We start from the raw sequence: 19,377 nt of genomic DNA, 5'->3' as shown, positions 1-19,377 counted from the left end.
CCCGCAGCACACAGAGTGGATGATCTTTGAAGGATGTCAACTCCTTAAAAAAAAAAGTCATTTGTTTTACAGGAAACCAAGGAATTTACAGCACGCTAGCCAAACTGCTGCATTATCTCGAACACCTGGCGATTTCTTAAGAACACAGACGGTTTATAGAACTAAATGTCCTCATCTCTGCAGTAGGGCAGCTGCCCCCTGATTCTGGCATAAAAGAGTCCTCGGTTGCATTCACCCCAATTTCAGGAGAAGCCTGTGCATTGAAGAAGAAACACAGCTCACCCTCTCCTAATTCTGTCTGGAAGTCCACTTGAGCCCTCAAGAGACACCCAAAAGGATTATGATGAGTCCAGGAGATAATATAAAGGGTTGGAGCAAGTGTGTGTGGAGGATCCGTGTTCAGTCATGGTCCCGTAGGGCACTACAGGCTTTTTTTCTTCTATCCCTTGGCAGAAAAGGTGAAGATAAAAACCAACCCCATGGAGAAAAAAAAGACAACGTGTCTGGAGCTCTCAGTGCCTGACAAGCCTCCTAAGCAGTTGGTTGAGTATAGAGCAGCATCTTCTGATGACTAAGTGACCACAGTTGACCACAGCTAAGGAGCTGAGTCCGGGTCGGGAGCAATAGCACAGCGGGTAGAGCATTTGCCTTGCACGTGACAGACCTGGGTTCGATTCCCAGCATCCCATATGGTCCTCTGAGCACCGCCAGGGGTAATTCTTGAGTGCAAAGTCAGGAGTAACCCATGTGCATTGCCAGGTGTGACCCAAAAAGAAAAAAAAAAGAAGCTGACCTTGCCCAGGGTCACTGCCACATCTTTGAAACTGCACCACTAGCTACACCTCCCTGCATGGAATAGCTGTGACATTTCAGCAAAATAAGGCATATCAAATGAATGACCCACTACTGGCCCACGCAGTAAATGTCACCAATAAAAATTAAGTGTCTCTTCGTCCGACGAGCAATCATGAAGTGCATGTTACTCCCACTTTACAGATGAACAAAATTAGGTACAGATTGTGAAGGGGCTTTTACGATACCGAGGAAATTTGGGGAACATGGAATACCAGGGTCCACAGTCAAGGCTCTGCCATTCACGGCACCAAGATCCTTTGCAGGTACCAACCTCTGCTGAGGATCTGGGACTTACATGGTTTTCTGACAAGCAGTGCGGCATTTACACCTGCATTTACACCCATTGGACTGTGGTGTCTGAATGTCCTTCTGGCAGAATCGAGCAGCTCAGTCCAGCACTAGAGAGCCGGGACCTGAGAAAATAAAGATGATGTTCTTCCTCAACCCCCTGTCATAGGCTTTCCCATCCAAAGACTGGAAGAATAGGGCATATGCACATCCCAGCCCCCACACCCCGCCCCGACCTCAAGACAGAATGATAGTAGACTGCAATTATTTCTCTTGTCATGCTTTGCCTTGTGGGAACAAACCAAGTCTCAGCTCAGGACAATCCAAATAATACCAAAGTTATTGTTCCAGATGTTGTGTTTCAGCTATCTGGTCCACAAATGGGTGACAATATTTAATACCCGGGTTCAGGGAAAACAAAGAAGGTCTCTCAAAAAAACGGAATATCTCAAGAGAAATCCTTCCTAAACTTTTATTACTGACTGCCGACGATAAAAATCTGTCAGCTTGAAGATAGCCTGGCATCCCTACACACACGAAGAGTGGGGTGAATGGATCTGTTGTGAGTCGAGTGATGGCTGGTACATCCTCAGAACAAGCCCATGGGGAAGATGTTGTGAAATGTGTGGATCTCTGAAGTTCTTCTGTGTCACCCAGCTTAGTGTCCCGGCCCAGTAGAGCCCTGGAGAGGAAATGTTAGAATGTGTCTCCCGGGATGGAAAAGCTTAATTTCAGGATGAAACATTTTTCATGCAGCTTACATTTTTTTTTATTGCGAGGAATTTAGACCTAGTCCTTCAGTGCTCAAAGCCTACTTTTTGCTCTGTTTTCAGAGGTCACTTCTGGCTGGGCTAAGGGGACCATGTAGTTCTGGGAATAAAATATCTCCAGCCCATCTTTTTCATTGTTTGTTTGTCTTCCGGGGGAATACACCCTGTGGTGCTCAGAATTTGTCACTTGCTCTGTGCTCAGGGTTCATTCGTAGAGGGATTCCAGGACAACTATATGCACCTCTGGGAACTGTGGCCAGAAATTCTTCCATTTTAAAATCTCTGAGAAAGACCAGGAATAAGTCTAGATAAATTAGACTTCCTTCTAGTCTCACAAACTCTGCAAGGGGCTTTGTGTCAATGAATTCACTGTGGCTCCTAAACAATCTGTAGAATGGCAATAGTAACTATTCTTGAATGAAATATTATGACAGTGCCCTGAAGAGCCCTAAAAATCAGGGGACGATGGGGGCTAGAGTCACAGGGGCTTCATTGGGCTCAAGGAGGCCGAGGACCCTAGTTCCCCAGAAAGCCCTTTCCGGTCATTGACCCACCTTCATCCCAGTGCTTCCTCCTCCAGCAGTGTCTCGCGATACTTCATTCTTGATTTTCATTGTAGCATATTGAAAAACATGGGGCCAGGGTAAAGTGCTTGGTCTGAACATGGCTGACCAAGTTTGCTCCTAGGTAGTGCACATAGTTCCCTGAACACTGCTAGGAGTTATCACTGAGCACATAGTCAGGAGTAAGGCCTTAGTACAGGAGGAAGGAAGGAAGGAAGGAAGGAAGGAAGGAAGGAAGGAAGGAAGGAAGGAAGGAAGGAAGGAAGGAAGGAAGGAAGGAAGGAAGGAAGGAAGGAAGGAAGGAAGGAGGGAGGGAAGGAGGGAAGGAGGGAGGGAGGAGGGAAGGAAGGAGGGAAGGAAGGAAGGAAGGAAGGAAGGAAGGAAGGAAGGAAGGAAGGAAGGAAGGAAGGAAGGAAGGAAGGAAGGAAGGAAGGAAGGGAGGGAGGGAGGGAGGGAGGGAGGGAGGGAGAGAAGGAGAGAAGGACATGGGAAGGGAAGGGAAGGGAAGGGAAGGGAAGGGAAGGGAAGGGAAGGGAAGGGAAGGGAAGGGAAGGGAAGGGAAGGGAAGGGAAGGGAAGGGAAGGGAAGGGCAAGATCAACTCAATTACCTTGTGAAATATATGGCCTATACTTGTCTGTTTCTTTATACATCATTTAACTTGTTCTTCCAGCACTTGTTCATCCTGAAAATTATAAATCAGGTCAAAAGACTTCAACGAATTCTGGTTAAGTACTTTTCTAAGGGTAATCAAGAGGTTCCTCTTTCATATTCCCATCAAGATTCATGTCAGCTTGTGCACCATTTGGAGAAATAAAATTTTTCTTCGGATTAAGACCATGGACACCTTACCAGTCTGTTACACGTCCCCCAGTTTATACACGCAAAAACTCCTTCCAAAAATGTTTAATGTTTATGATTAATATGTTAATTTATCCTAATTTAATTACTATAATTAAATTCCAAGTTACATTCCTTTCCCTAGTGCTATTTAAGTGGATTATTTGTAGAATTTCTTCATCCATTTTCTTTGAGGGGGAGGTGAGGCACTAACTACATGAGGACGTTTCTTTAATTACCTTTGCAGAAAATGTTACTTAGTTTAAACATAGATCTTCATGAATTTTAAAATAAAAGCACCCCCTTCATATACTTTGAAATACAGCACTTTGCATGAGTCTTTGATACAGCATTTTCACTCACCATTAATTACATATATCAACTTTTCATCCTTCCTGTAAACTGGTATTTATTAAACTCACAAGAAAAGACACAATTCATCTTTATGATTCATTGTTTCTCCTGCAAAAAGCTAAAGTGTTCAGAGAGCTTCTTTTTTTCATACTGGGCTTCTGTAATGGAGCTAAATCAGCACTAGCGAAATGACAGTACCACTGGGGGGTGTGAACCAATGTGCCGAAGTTCCCAATATAAGTGACTCTCTTTTTGGAGCATCTTTTTTTTTTTTAGTTATTAAGTAATTTAAAGCATCCTCATGTAACAAAATTAACATATCACTCTTATGCTATGTAGACATACTTTTATACCATTTATATGCCAAAACTAGGGTTGTCAAGTAGGGAGTGAAAAATAGAAACAGTTCTGCAGACAGAGATGAAAGAACAATGTCATAGATTTGGGAGAGTGGCACTTTTCCCCTAAAATATAAGTATTTGTGCTTTTGTATAATATTTCAAACTTAATTAAAATATGTAAATATATATTAAAAACACAAAGCAAAACCCTAATATACTTTCCAAAGTTCCTTCTGCCTCTACACCACGCCACAATCTGTGCTCAAAGTAGATCAGTTATTCTCCTATGTTAGAGTTCGGAACTTCTTTAGGCATGCAAAAAATTATTGAAGACCCCCAAATTATTTCTGATATTTAAAGTATAAGGTTCTCAGTAATCTTGACTGCTCTCATAGCTAGCACCATTCCCAGAGTCATAGCTTGAGTTGCTTATATTAATAAATATTTCCCATGATGGAAAATAAATTGAACAAATTTTAAAATGTTGAAGCATTATTTAAGTTATTAAAACATAACAATGAATCCATATATGTCGATATAAATATTTTTTTTTTGGTTTTTGGGTCACACCTGGCGATGCACAGGGTTACTCCTGGCTCTTCACTCAGGAATTATAACAAATTTGCAAATAAGTACCGAGTAAAAGATGAACTATTGTTTTATATTTTTACAAATCTAATATGTGGGTTCATTGAGGACAGGTAGATTCTACCTGCTTTTACATCAATCTCTTACAATATCACAATAATGTAGCCCCCATAAAATTCTACTGTATACTCATGAGATGTAAGGAGTAAAAAAATAACAATTTTTTGTTACCATGAAAATAGTTCTGGTGTCATAGACTCCTCTAGATGGCTACAGGAATCCCCCCAGGAAACACTAGATATCACTCTGAGACCCACTACTTTTGATTAATTGGGTCTTAATTTTGCCCTATCTTGTGAAATTTTTTTCTTTAGAAGAGTGTCCCCTCCCATATTAATTTCTTCCTACTAAGACTCAATCTACTCACATAGATTCAAATCAAAGTGCCCCTTTTTATGAACTTCTTATGTCTTCACTAAATCTCTTCCACCTGGAGCTAGAATGATAGGACAGTAGGCAGGGCGTTTGCCTTGTATGCAGTCAATCTGGGTTTGATCCCCAGCACCACAGATCTGAGCCCTGTCATAAGTGATTCCTGAGCACAGAGCCAGGAATAAGCACTGAGCACCATTGGGCATACCTCCAAAATATAGATAGATAGATAGATAGATAGATAGATAGATAGATAGATAGATAGATAGATAGATATTTCTTCCTCCCTTTGTACTTCTATCATACTTTCTACCTTGACTTATACTTCATACATGCCATAACTTGGGCAGCAAGAACTGAGTGTCTATGTTTTATATACGGACAGTTTATTTTATTTAATATCTCCCCCTACTTGCCCCTGATATTTAGACTTGCCTTTAGTCATGTCTTCATCCATCTGACAACAAAAATAATCTGATTTATGCTTAAAAGTTAGATACACTGGTATCACTGTCACTGTCATCCGTTGTTCATCGATTTGCTCGAGCGGGCACCAGTAATGTCTCCACTGTGAGACTTGTTACTGTTTTTGTCATATCGAATATGCCACGGGAAGCTTGCCAGGCTCTGCCATGCGGGTGGGATACTCTCAGTAGCTTGCTGGGCTCTCCAAGGGGGACATAGGAATTGAACTGAGGTTGGCTGTGTGCAAGGCAAACTCCCTACCCACTGTGCTATCACTCCAGCATACACTGGTATAGAGGGAAGATTTGTTTAAGACTCAGAGGACCTTTCCTCAGTTTTCAAATCACATCACATAAAGCAGTCAATCCTGCCATTATTTAGATCTCCACTCTACTCAAACAATACTCAAATAGATCCCTCAAATAGTTCTAATTCTCTTCAGTAAGCATAAAATTAAGAGCAATTCCTCTGAACCACTCCAGCCCTTGTCCAATACATCATGAATATTCAGTTTGACAAATACGTATTCCAGTACTTGTGCAAAAGATTGAAACCCGGATAACTGGGGTGACCACAGTTCCCAGATTCCTATAATATTAAGTCTGGAGTTAATAGTAACTATTAACTATTTATTCAAAAAGATCCATATCTGATAACTATCTCTGTTGTAATGATAGAACTTTAGGCATCAAAGTAGACATTTCTAGAGCTCTGTCTTTTCCACTAGACTAGAAACCAGAAAATTTGTCATTTTCACTCTGCATACAATGGGTTCGAGCACATAGCAAGCGCTTCATGATTTTTGTTGGACACAATTTTATGGTGAAAGATTCTCTTCAAGAAAACCCATGCCCTAATCACTTAGAACTGTACCTAGAACACAGTCACGTGTGATAGCCACAACAAAATATTCAATCAAAAATATTAAACAGTTATAATCTCTGTTTCTACTCTGAGTAAAACATTAGTTTCTGCTCTCCCAGATCTCAAAATCTAGCCCTGTGTATGCTGCTAAAATCAAAAGCTGTAGAGCAAACTGAGCACCTCCATTCGTATTTCTCTGACTTCTAATACCAGAATCTTTCAAATTCCCCCTTTGAATGGCAAAATCACATTTTTTTCTTTATTTCTGCTTCTAATAGACACGTAACTAAAGGCAAGGGCTAATGGGATGTCAAAGCAGTGTCATCACAGCCCCTTAATTGATTTGAAGGTGCTTGTGTAACTATTCAAGGCAAAATGATGGTCTAGCTGAAGGGAGATACAGAATGCACAATTTGCATCTCATCAGAACACACACACACACACACACATACACACACGCGCATGCACTCATGCACGCACAAAAATTCCTTGGTTTTCTCTACAAAGCACTAATGTTCTGATACTGCTGACTCTGCTCTTTGAGGAATAGCCAGCACGCCCTCAGCACAGCTAAAGAGTAAGAGGAAATATTGCCTCCCCAGGTGTCAAATTTCCTTTCTGTAATGGAAGGATGTGTGGGACAGCATTTCAAACATAGGCACAAAGGGGGAAAGAAGGCTGACAAGTAAGATGGATGAATGAGAGTGAAAACATGTGTTGAGAAGGAGACTGTCAGGAGTAGGTCCCTTCTGTGCAGCAGGAGTGTCCTAATTAAAAATGCCCATCACAAGAGCCTTTGGGGAGGAAGGAGAGAAAAAGGAAGCCCGCATCTCTGTAGAACAGGAGAGCTCGAGGCAAGCACAGGATACTGGGCGCCATTGAATTGCAGGCGCTAAGTTGGAGGCATTCTGGTTTTAGGGTATTAACTGCGTGTACAACTCATAACCTGGGAAATCTGCAAACTCATCAGAAATCCCTTAGTTTTTAACAAATATCACGAAGTGAGTCAAAATATAGAAAACGAAGACTGATACTATGAATTGGGGGCTCAGCCCTGTGAATTTCCCTTCATTGAGGTCCCTTATTTCCTCTCATTGGCGTTCTGAGTTTTCTGTGTTTATAATGACGTTAGTCAAGTCCTTAGATGCTCCATGCCAATAAGTAAAGGACTACAAGGAAATGTATCCGCAGAACATGAACCTTGAAGAAGACCTTATCCTCTAACTCATAGAATTGAGAGATGCTTGCAGAAAAATCAACAACCCTAGAGCAAACTGAGCACCTAAATTTGTAATTCTCTGACTTTGAATTATTGTGGATTATTATTGTGGGTTAGATGATCCGTAATCCATAGTAATAATTAGATCACTGTCTAGGACCTTCCATTGAGTTTGACCTTCAGACCCTATCTATCATTTGTCTCAAATTTCTTTCCTTCCTAGGAAGTTGTTAAGTTATTGTTAACATGTGGTGGATTTGTGGTGGAAGAGAAAGAGGCACCTAAGAATGTAAGTTTTCTTATTGAACCACCCAGATTCCAGACTATCTACAACTCAAAAATTGTCTGATTTAGGGACAGTTAGCTTTTATTGTGTGTCTTGAAATCTTTGGAATGTGTAGCAATTGTTGTTATATTTCAAACAATGGCAAAAATGTAATAATCTATGCATAATTTTTGTATTGCTAAATGCTATAAAGTGAATGTGCAACAAACAATTGCATGAGTATTATGCATTTGTAGTGGGAGTCTATATTTTCCACTGCACAATCTGCCATGACAACTGTGGCCAGAGGTATACCCGCTAGAGTAATTTTCAAAGATATGATAGAGATGCTGCTTCTGTAAATCAAGTAGATTTTCTGTCAGTTGCTGATAACAGACTTTCTTTTATAGTATAAAAGGAAAGCAATAATATACCAGTTCGAATTCCTCATTTGTTGTAAATAACTTTTAGTCATTTATCAGCTTATTTAAGATAGACTGATTTTTAAAGGATACTTAATGGAATAATTAGGGATAAACAGAAAGCAAATGCAAAATAGAGAAATAAAAGAATGGTTTGTATTTTTTACACCATTATTTACCTTTAATGCCACTCATACCCATTTGTAATTCATAGATCTCATATAATGTGTCTACACACAAACATATATACATTATATTATACCTCTTCAGAATGATGTGAAAGAAATAAAAAGGCAGTTCAATTTGAGAAGTCTACATATAAGTTATATGCATAACACGCTCATGGCCACGACTTTAGTTTTATTATAAATGGTTCATTCCTGAATCCCAGGAAGAGTGTTTCCATTGTCAGCAGGCACTCTTGGACTTCCCCACATATTCCAAAAGACTCCAACAGCTACCTACAACCAAATTATTCAGAGTATCCCTTAGAGTTTGACTCTACAATGAGCCCTATTATAAACCTGGAAACCATAACCTAAAACCCAAATCTCAAGGAAACCCGGAAACTAACCAGAGGACTACATCAGACACAGATGTCTCCAGAATTTGCAGCATCAATCCATACCCTTAGATTTTAGCCAAATCAGAATATATTTGATAGTCCCGTTTGTTATATGGTTACCTGACTGTGGTTCACCACTAAAAATAACTTGATAAACTATGCCTGACAGGCATGAAGCTTAGCAGGAGAAAAGTCAGATAAGGATCTTAACTTCATTGGATAAAAAACACATCTACCCTAACATTTTTCAGTTAGAAGAATTAGCTCATCAGTCAGATTGAATAACTATTTATTTATATAATTTTATGATGCAAAACTATCATATAAACAGAACTTAAAATTATGCATCAAACAATCAAGATAGAATCAAAGAAGAAAAAAGTGAGAGGGAGACAGGGAAGAAGTAAATACAAAATTGTTGTTCTAAAATTAATCTGAACAAAAGATAAACAGTGCAAGAAACAGCAAATTCTTATTATAGTCTGGGGGGTCAGAGGGGGAGGAGGAGAAGAGAGTTTGTGTACTTTTGTATGTCAGTTCTGTTCAAATATTATTGTTTTACCTTTTAAATTTTTATTTATTTTAACTAAACCACTAGGTAATCGGTTATTTATAATCTATGACCCTTTCATATATAGCAATATATTCTGTAAATTGTAGTTTAATTATGTTGCATGATAGCGTAAATTGTAGGTGCTTATTTCATAATACTTTGGAGATTTGTTCAGTCACAGAATTATGAAAAATTAGGCTGATAAGCAGTTACATGACCAGTCTTCAAGGCAAAATCTACAGATTTAAATTTGTCATTTAAATATAAAGTTTGAGGATGTTTACTTTCAAGAACAGAAAATTAAAAATAAGCCAACAACTCTTTCTAAGAAAAATAAATGAAGCTTTCCTCTGAATTGATAACTATATGCAAAGCTAGAAATACAAAATAGGGGCTAGGACCATACTACAGCAGATACTTGTTTAGCATAGTGTCAACTGGGTTCAGATCCCACAGCACTGCCAGGAGTGGTCCCTGATCAGAGTCAGAAGTAAGCCCTGAGTATTGTCAGGAGTGTAAGAAAAGTAGGGAAGGGAAAGGAAAGGAAGGGCAGGGGAGGAGAGTGGAAGGGAGGGACAGGGAGGGGAGGGGGGAAGAAGGAAAGGGAAGGGAAGGGAAGGGAAGGGAAGGGAAGGGAAGGGAAGGGAAGGGAAGGGAAGGGAAGGGAAGGGAAGGGAAGGGAAGGGAAGGGAAGGGAAGGGAAGGGAAGGGAAGGGAAGGGAAGGGAAGGGAAGGGAAGGGAAGGGAAGGGAAGGGAAGGGAAGGGAAGGGAAGGGAAGGGAAGGGAAGGGAAGGGAAGGGAAGGGAAGGAAGGGAAGGGAAGGAAGGGAAGGGAAGGGAAGGGAAGGGAAGGGAAGGGAAGGGAAGGGAAGGGAAGGGAAGGGAAGGGAAGGGAAGGGAAGGGAAGGGAAGGGAAGGGAAGGGAAGGGAAGGGAAGGGAAGGGAAGGGAAGGGAAGGGAAGGGAAGGGAAGGGAAGGGAAGGGAAGGGAAGGGAAGGGAAGGGAAGGGAAGGGAAGGGAAGGGAAGGGAAGGGAAGGGAAGGGAAGGGAAGGGAAGGGAAGGGAAGGGAAGGGAAGGGAAGGGAAGGGAAGGGAAGGGAAGGGAAGGGAAGGGAAGGGAAGGGAAGGGAAGGGAAGGGAAGGGAAGGGAGAATGCCGAGAGTGAGAAAGCCATGAACAGACGCGTGTCTTCAGAAATTCTCGAGCTCATTCATCAACGTGGTCTGGCGCAAGCCTCAGGCAACCACAAGTTAACGTCTGAGTTCGCAAAGCTGTGCAGAGATGTGATAAAGGAAGACCTCAAAGAGAGAAGAGCAGCAGTGTTAGCCGATGTGGCAGAAGCCAGGAAAAGTATTTGTAATGCTTGCCTGTTCTTCGCCAACTACAAGACCAAGATGACTGCCCTCCGAACTCTCGATGGATCTATCACATCTTCCAGAAAGGCAATGGAGAGGATTATTCACAACTTTTACTCGGATCTCTTTGACAGCCATGTCCACCTGCCCACATACCAAATTCCGCAGGATGGATATATAATTCCCAACGTCCTCCCCTCCAAAATCCGACACGCATTTCGTTGGTAAAGATGCGTACAAGCACCTGCTCCAGACAAGGTCAGACCCGAACACCTGAAGAATCTGCTGCCAGTACTCATCAATACACTGGCCCGACTCTTCACACGCTACCTGTCTGAATGCAAGGTTCCGTCTCAGTGGAAAACTAGTAGGACCTTTCTGTTGTACAAGAAGGGAGACATCCACAACATCGGCAACTATAGCCCAATCTGCCTGCTGTCTGTCTACAAGTGGTTCACTCGTGTCATCCTAAATAGAATAGGCAGAACATTAGATGAAGGACAACCATTCGAGCAAGCTGGGTTCCGAAGGGGATTCAGCACTATAGACCATATCCACACAGTGACCAAATTCATTGAAGTTTCTCGAGAGTTCAAGATGCCACTCTGTCTAACACTCATCAACTTAAAGAAGGCCTTCGATTTTATTGAGACTGAAGCGGTCATCGAAGCCCTGGCCAAACAGGGCATTCAAACTCAGCATATCAAAATCCTTCTCGGGCTGTATTGTGGATTCACCACCAGGATCTCACCATTCTACAAGGAAGTGATCATTGATGTAAAGAGAGGGGTTCAACAGGGTAATACCATTTCACTGAAACTCTTCAGTGCTGCCCTCGAGAACATCATGTGACAACTGCAATGGGAAAGAATGGGAGTGAAGATAGACAGTCGGCAACTACACCACCTCTGCTTCTCTGATGACATCGTTCTCATAACGCCAAACATTAGCCAAGCGGCACAAATGCTGGCTGACTTTGACCACGAGTGTGGAAAGGTCGGATTGCAGCTGAATCTCAACAAGACGATGCTCATGAAAAACGAACTAGTCCCTGAAGCTCCGTTTGCTCTCAATGGAACGAACATCTCTGAATGCAGCAGCTATGTGTACCTGGGTCGAGAAATCAATATGAGGAATGACTTGGTGCCAGAACTGCGCAGGAGGAAGAGAGCAGCATGGAATGCCTTTAAGAACATCCAAGAAGTGGTTAAAAGAGGACAAAGAGCCTCCGACTCCTAGCACATCTTTTTGATTCCATCATTCTTCCTGCACTAACATACACCTCAGAGACCTGGGCCTATGCAAACAGGATGAGAACACTATTCAGGTATCCCAAAGAGGAATCGAAAGAGCTATGCTAGGAGTATCACATCTCACTCAAGTGAGAGAAGGAATCTCGAGTTCTGACCTCCATCGACAGTCAAGAATCAGGAATGCTGTCTCGTTTGCCAAGGCATCAAAAATCAGATGGGCCGGTCGTGTAATGCGATTCAGAGACGAGCACTGGACTGGAGCTGTTACCGACTGGATTCCACAGGACGTCAGAAGACCGAGTGACCACCCACTTATTAGATGGTCAGATTTCTTTGTCAAATCCCTGAATGAACGATTTGAGGCTCTTCCTGTACCTGGAGCAAGGGACAAATGGCGACGTTACTGGCACCTGCTCGAGCAAATTGAAGATCAACGGGACGACAGGTGATACAAGTGATTTACAGAATTGTTCATAATATAGCTATTTCAGGCATTCAAGGTTCCAATACTAATCCCACCACCAATATGACTTTCTCTTTACCAATAACCCCAGTTTCCCATCTTCCCCACAAAACCTGCCTTAACAGGCACAAACTAGTTTACTTCCTATTGTTTGTTACAACAAAATGGCAAATAGAATTATCAAAAAGTATATCAATAGAGTCAATTTGTGATAATTGTTATATCTCACAATAGTGTTACTAAAGCCATTGTCTGAGTATTTACTGAGCTAGTTGGTCCTAGCTAAGCCATCAGTGTTAAACAATAAAAATTTTTTAAAAAGAAAACTAAATGAGAATTTGTTTGCTAAATTGGTCATTTGTACTCAACGCTCAAATCATTTAGGGTAGAGAGAAGAATCCAAAACTCTTTTATTAAAAAGAATTAAATAAAATTCTACTTTATTCAGACATTTCTCTCTGCTGGCTATATACCTTCATCTTAGAATTAGTTTATTTTGGGTGGGAGAAATGGCAGGAATTGAACCCGTATCTTCATAGATAAAAAGCTTTTGTTTTTTTAATTCCAGCTTAGTTCACAAGTTTATGATAGTTTTAACATTTACAGTTTTGACATACACATGACCTCAAGGGTCCATGACCCATTATGAGGTCCATTCACCTCATAATTCCCCTACTTCACTCCTCTACTTGGTATTCTTAGTCAGGACCCAATGATAACAAACTATAGGTCCTCAATGACAAAACTAAGAACACATTGTTTTATTAATATTAAATGAGCAGAAGTTTCCTGGGATACAAAGAAAGAAATCATTGATTAAACAGTCATACAAAATCCAATTGCACTCCTCTATGCAAACAAGAGAAGAAAAAGAAATTGAGAAGACAATTCCAAGTATAATTGCACCCAAAATAATGAAGTGCCAGCAGTACCCAGGAGCTATTTCTGGCTTTGTGCTCAGGCATGATCCACGGTGGTGTCTGGGGAACTGAAATCCGTGTGGTGTCTGGGATTTAAACCCGGGGCCCACTGCATGCAAGGCAGGGGCTTCCCCCCTTCACTAGCTCACTAGAACATGGAGTCACTTGGTCCATATTCTCAATTTAAAAAATAGAACTACCGTACTATCCAGCATCCCCTATTAAATCAGTAATAACGCAAATAGCTTATACACACCTGGAGGTGTATGATTGCTGAGCCAAAACTTAAGTGCCCATTTTAGATGATTAGCTAAAGAAGGTGTGGTGTATAGACACAGCAGAATACCATTCAGCTATTTTTTAAAAAAAGAAGAAATTTTGACATTTGCAACGAAAGGGAATGAATTTGCAAAGCACGAAGAAAACTAAGTGAGAGGAGGAAAACAAACCCACTCTGTGCAATATAGGAACACAAACACTGGTACTGGAAAGAGAATGTCTTGAGTGAGAACACAGCCCACTGACACGCCAATAGAAGAATTACAGTGAAGAGATGATGCCTTGGGAACAGTAAGTAAGTTCAAATGGAAATGAAGGCTAAATAACATTGATGCTTTGGGTGTCCAAATTTACTACCTTACTGCCACAGCTAATGTGCCCCAAACCTCCCCCGCCAGGGGCTGGAGCAATAGCACAGCGGGTAGGGCATTTGCCTTGCACTCGGCCCGACCGGGTTCGATTCCCAGCATCCCATATGGTCCCCTGAGCATCTCCAGGGGTAATTCCTGAGTGCAGAGCCAGGAGTGACCCCTGTGGATCGCCAGGTGTGACCCAAAAAGCAAAAAAAAAAAAAAAAAAAAAAAAAACCTCCCCCGCCAGAGGTTCTGATGTCACTTCTAGTCCACTCCCTGCCTCCCAACTCATTACATATGGATTTCTTATCAGAATTGATAGTCACATGTGTATGTACTATGTGCTTCCTTAAACAAACCAAAGGAATGAATATGAGCCAGTAAATTTTTTCCAGGAAAAGAAGAAATAAATCAAACTTAGACACATATGCCTGCATAGAGCTGCATACATACAGAAAAACGCATGCTTGTGTGTTTTCATCCTCGTCGATTTCCTTTCATTTCTGATAAGTCATTGCTCCTGCGGTTTGATTCAATGAAACAATTGCCTTTGAACTCTCTGTACACTTCCCAGTTAGCAGAGCAGAAAGAAACATATGGCACCCGTGCTATAAGCAGCGCGATGGTAGGCCTCTTCAAGAGCTATGTGGCCGTGCTGGTGACTTGCTATCAACAGTTTTGTGACTCTTAATTGAGATTAGTAGAATCATGGCCTTAAAATACAAACTGTGGGTCAGGCAGGCAGTCTCTGTCATATGTGTGCCGTCAGCACGCAGCATGCCAGCATCCGTGCTTCTTCTCTGAGGACCACTGCACTCAGGAGAACCGGGACCAACTCAGTGGACAAGGACATTTTCCTATAAACAGCATTTGTAGGACAAATTACTTTGTAGGACAGACTTTGTAGGACAGAGGGAGACAGAGGGTCTCCATGAGTGTGTAGCTGAATATGTGTAAGCTTCCTAAGCAGGAAACAAGGAAACTGTTCATTTCTTTGGTCATTCAAAAGACCTTGTATCTGAAGCTCCATCACTTCGTTTTTTGTTCTTTTTTTTACAGTTGCAAATGCTGATTTAAAAGCCAAGATCTCACCTCCACTTCGTGCTTACATTAGAATGTCTTCAGATACCATCTCAGGTCCCCATAATTCTTGTGTCTATAAGTCTGACATCTCTTCCCGTTTGCTAAATTTATTTTGCCCGCACAGCTTTGCTGTAGTGACAGATTTGCATTGCGTGAGCCTCATATACATTCTAGCAAATTTGCGGTTGATTATCCTAAGCTCATTCAGGATCAGCCTCCAGAGATGGTTTTGTGTGACCTTGGGCCAGCCTATGTAGGACAATGTTCTTTTCTTTGCAAACTCACTAAATCCTTTATCCTACTTGTGTGAAAAAAAAAATCATTTAAAGACTAAAAACTATGTGAACTCAGGGAAAAGATAAGGGATCCCACTTTAGATAATGCTCTTTAACCTATCGGTGCCTTCTTTGACTTTCTGGAACATGCTATGCTCTATAGCCCTTGAGTCCTGATACTAAGTGCCCCCACACTTAATTTTTATTATAACGTATCTTGTGACTTTGTAGTGTGTATTTGGGTTTTTTAATGTCCCCTTCTCATCCGTTAATCATTCGTTGCATTCTGCCATGACAGGAGACAATTGGTCCCTGGCTGCTACTAGAAAAACAGGAGTTGCTGGGCAGAATGGCAAAAGCATACCAACCCTCCTTCCCCCTCATTACTCAACTCTCTCTCCGAAATTCTCACTGCTACCACACAGCCCCTACAGTACTCTCCCATAGGAGTATTCTCAGTCAAGGAGATCTGAAAGCAGACAACAAACACGATGTATTCAATGACGCAAGGAGGGGCACTGTTGTGCTGACCTGATCCATATCAACCAAGAGAAAGGACAATTGATAACTTCAGTAATCAGGAAATTCCAAAGACTTTTCCTCATCACTCAGAGTCTTTGACCTATTAGGCACTGAGGACATCCTCAAGGTGCCCCTAGTGAAATTCCTCAGCCTCAGAAAAATGTTGTCTTAGCATTGCACACAAGGCCATCTGGGACTGCAGGGATGGTTTTGTGACTCCATAATCCTTTGTACCTATAGTGAAAGTAAAATCTTGTGTGTGTGAGTGTGTGTGTGTGTGTGTGTGTGTGTGTATTGGTGTTTGTTTGGAGCCACATCCAGAGGGACTCAGAAGTGACTCTTGGGGGCTGGAGCGATAGCACAGCAGGTAGGACATTTGCCTTGCACGCAGCCGACCCGGGTTCGATCCCCAGCATCCCATATGGTCCCCTGAGCACCGTCAGGAGTAATTCCTGAGTGCAAAGCCAGGAGTAACCCCTGTGCATCGTCAGGTGTGACCCAAAAAGAAAAAAAAAAAGAAGTGACTCTTGGCTTTGCGCTCAGGAGTGACTCCTCGTATGCTCAGGGGACCATATAGGATGCAGAGGATAGAACCTAGGTTGGCTGTGTGCAAGGCAAGAACCCCACTTGCTGTGTTATTGCTATGGTCTCTGAAAGCAAGTTCTTTAACAATCCCCCTATGCCCCGAGTTTGTCCACTGAACTTTACTTAAGTTCTCCAACACGCCCCTCTCTCCTTTCTTTGGCTAACTCCTCACCTTGCAACACCAATTGTTCCTAGACACTCACTTTCTTTCCTTCTCCTGGACTCCATAGCACTTTCTGCAGGAGCCTCTCCTAGTATAATTCATTGATGCTTATCACTATTTTGTGAATTTATCAGAATGTTATGGGTCCTTAAAGTCTGGGACTGCCTCTACTTCATCTCCCTATTCTGAAACCCTGCAGAGCCTTTGACACACCCTAGGAACTTAATAAATATGGGCTAAATACGTAAAATATCACTAAACGGTTACCATTAAAAGGAAAAACTAGAACATATAAAATTAACCTAATGCTTTCTTTGTTCAGTTACCAAATTACTTTTCCATCAAAGTCCTAATTTTCCTGGCTCCACAATGGGTCAGTCACCTACCTAAGGTAATGAGTGGAACAATTAAATAAGAAAATGACTAGAAAGTTGCTCGGCCACTTTCCTAACACATAACAACAATTCAATATGTGCTGGGGATTATCATTAGCCCAATAATTAAAGTGAAATCAAGCCTTTTACCTCTAATCATGATATTTTTTTAAGAGTTAAATTTTCAGAATTACTCAGTGTTTGATCTTGGTAGGGAAGCATTTTATTCTCTTTACGGGGATTTTGTTGTGTTATGCTGCTCTTTTATCTGAATTATGCTCATCCTTTCCCAATTTTCCTCCTCGCCCTGTGGGAAGAAATAACCAGCAATTCAGGTGCCCAGTAATTTTGGGCTGGGTAACTCACACATGTAGAGTCAGCAGGAATTCCAATTTAGAACCACATCAGCAGACATCATCCTCTGTAAATATTTCAAAAATTGATGGACACGGCATTTTTTTTCACGATCCTAAATTACCATATGTGTCCATCACTCAAACCTGTTTCCATTCACAAATAAATTTCATCATGTTCTTTGGGAGGCCGAAGGAAAGAAACTTTGACTCCAAATTTCTACCGATATTTTAGTCATTCTCACTTCCATCCAGGGTTGACAAGAGAAGGGAAGGTTTACAAATTGGTGATGGGAATACATTCTGCCTCAGCCCGTAGGTGAGCGTTGCCTTAAAAGCATGTAGAAACTAAAGGTTGAATCTCCCAAAGTGAAAAGTTGTTTTCCAAGGACAGCAATCTTATTTTATTTCTCTTATGACCACAAACATGCCTATTTCCCTCAAGGTCTTAGAGATTTGCTTGTGCTGTAAATAGGATGGGAAATAGCGTTAACTTTAGCACACAGCTAATTGTGGACCACCCCGGTGCTGGCGTCAGGGCAGGCTTTATCTTGGACCACAAGTATGCTTCGCTCATTTCCATCATTTTACTTTGACTCACACTTTCTCCACTCTGGATAAAAATCTACCACTCTCCCGGTTCAAATCCTAGTACTGCTATTCATTAGCTCTGAGACCTTGGAAAATTCATTTAACTTTCCCCAACCTCAATTTCCTCATCTATAAAATGGGACAAAACAGTATCTGTCTCCAAGGATTATTATAATAATTAGACAGGTGCTTTAATTTTTACCCCAATTTCTAATATTTCATGGCATTGACTTCTTAAACAATAGACATTTGGTTTTGTTATTCTGTTTTTTTATATCCTTTTTACCCCCTTTTTCTTCTTTTGTGGATTTCGCACCACTCAGTAGTGCTCAGGGCTTACGCCTGGCTCTGTGCTCAGGAATCACTCTTAGCAGCGCTGGGGGAGATATGGGATGGCAGGGATTGAACCTGGATTGGCCACATGCCAACCAGGAGCCCTACCCATTATACTATTGTTGTGACCCTATTCTGCCTTCTCTTTCCTTCTTTTTTTCTTTTTTTGGATTTTTTTCTTTTTTGTCAATGCTCAGGGGTTACTCCTGGCTCTGCACTAAGGAATTACTCCTGGCAACGTTCAATGGACCACCCAGGTTAACCATGTGTGTGCAAGGCAAACGCCCTACTCACTGTACTATCACTCCGGGGGCCCTCTGCCTTTTCTAAGCCAATTATAAAGGACCAGTTCTCCCTTTATCTCTTCCAGAATTTCTCCTTCACTATTCTTTCTCCTGAGTAGGTTCACTCTGCAACTGACTATAAATCCAGACAGTACATGTGTACTATGTGTAATACCATATCACCTATTTGTGCTATTTAGATTCTACATGATAGGCTAAATATTTAAGTGTGAATAATGAATTAAGTCTAATTGATCCAGGAAGATTCAGTCTTTATACCATGGCACAAACCACTACTCAATTCTTTGGGGCACAGATGAAGATTATGCATCACACTTCTCTTTCTATTTGTAGCAGAGGAAGTTGACGTAAGTCCAAACAATTGCAGACAGGAGTGGCATGTTAGGAACATTAATTGTTAGGAAGAGATTCTGAGGTGCTCTTCCCCCAAACCTAGACTCTTACTCTGGTGACAATTGTTAAGACCCTATCAACAGAGATTGGGATAACTACAGTGAGTAGGCTTCTCTCATGATCCTTACCATGTTCCTAATTAATAAAATAATCCTATCTTAAGTTTCTGAGTCCAGAAAGAAATATTGCTTGACACTGCAGATATCCTAAAACCCACATGTTGATTATATCCTCAAGACTGTCACTGTATCGTTGTTCGTTGATTTACTCAAGTGGGCACCAGTAACATTTCAATCATACTCAGCCCCAAGATTTTAGCAGCCTCTCATTACTCGTCTTTCCCAACGATTGGAGGCACTTTCAGGGTCAAGGGAATGAGACCTATCATCCTATCA

Source organism: Sorex araneus, chromosome X (genome assembly GCF_027595985.1).
Source record: "Sorex araneus isolate mSorAra2 chromosome X, mSorAra2.pri, whole genome shotgun sequence".
NCBI lineage: Eukaryota > Metazoa > Chordata > Mammalia > Eulipotyphla > Soricidae > Sorex > Sorex araneus.
Note: the sequence above shows the minus strand (reverse complement) of the source record.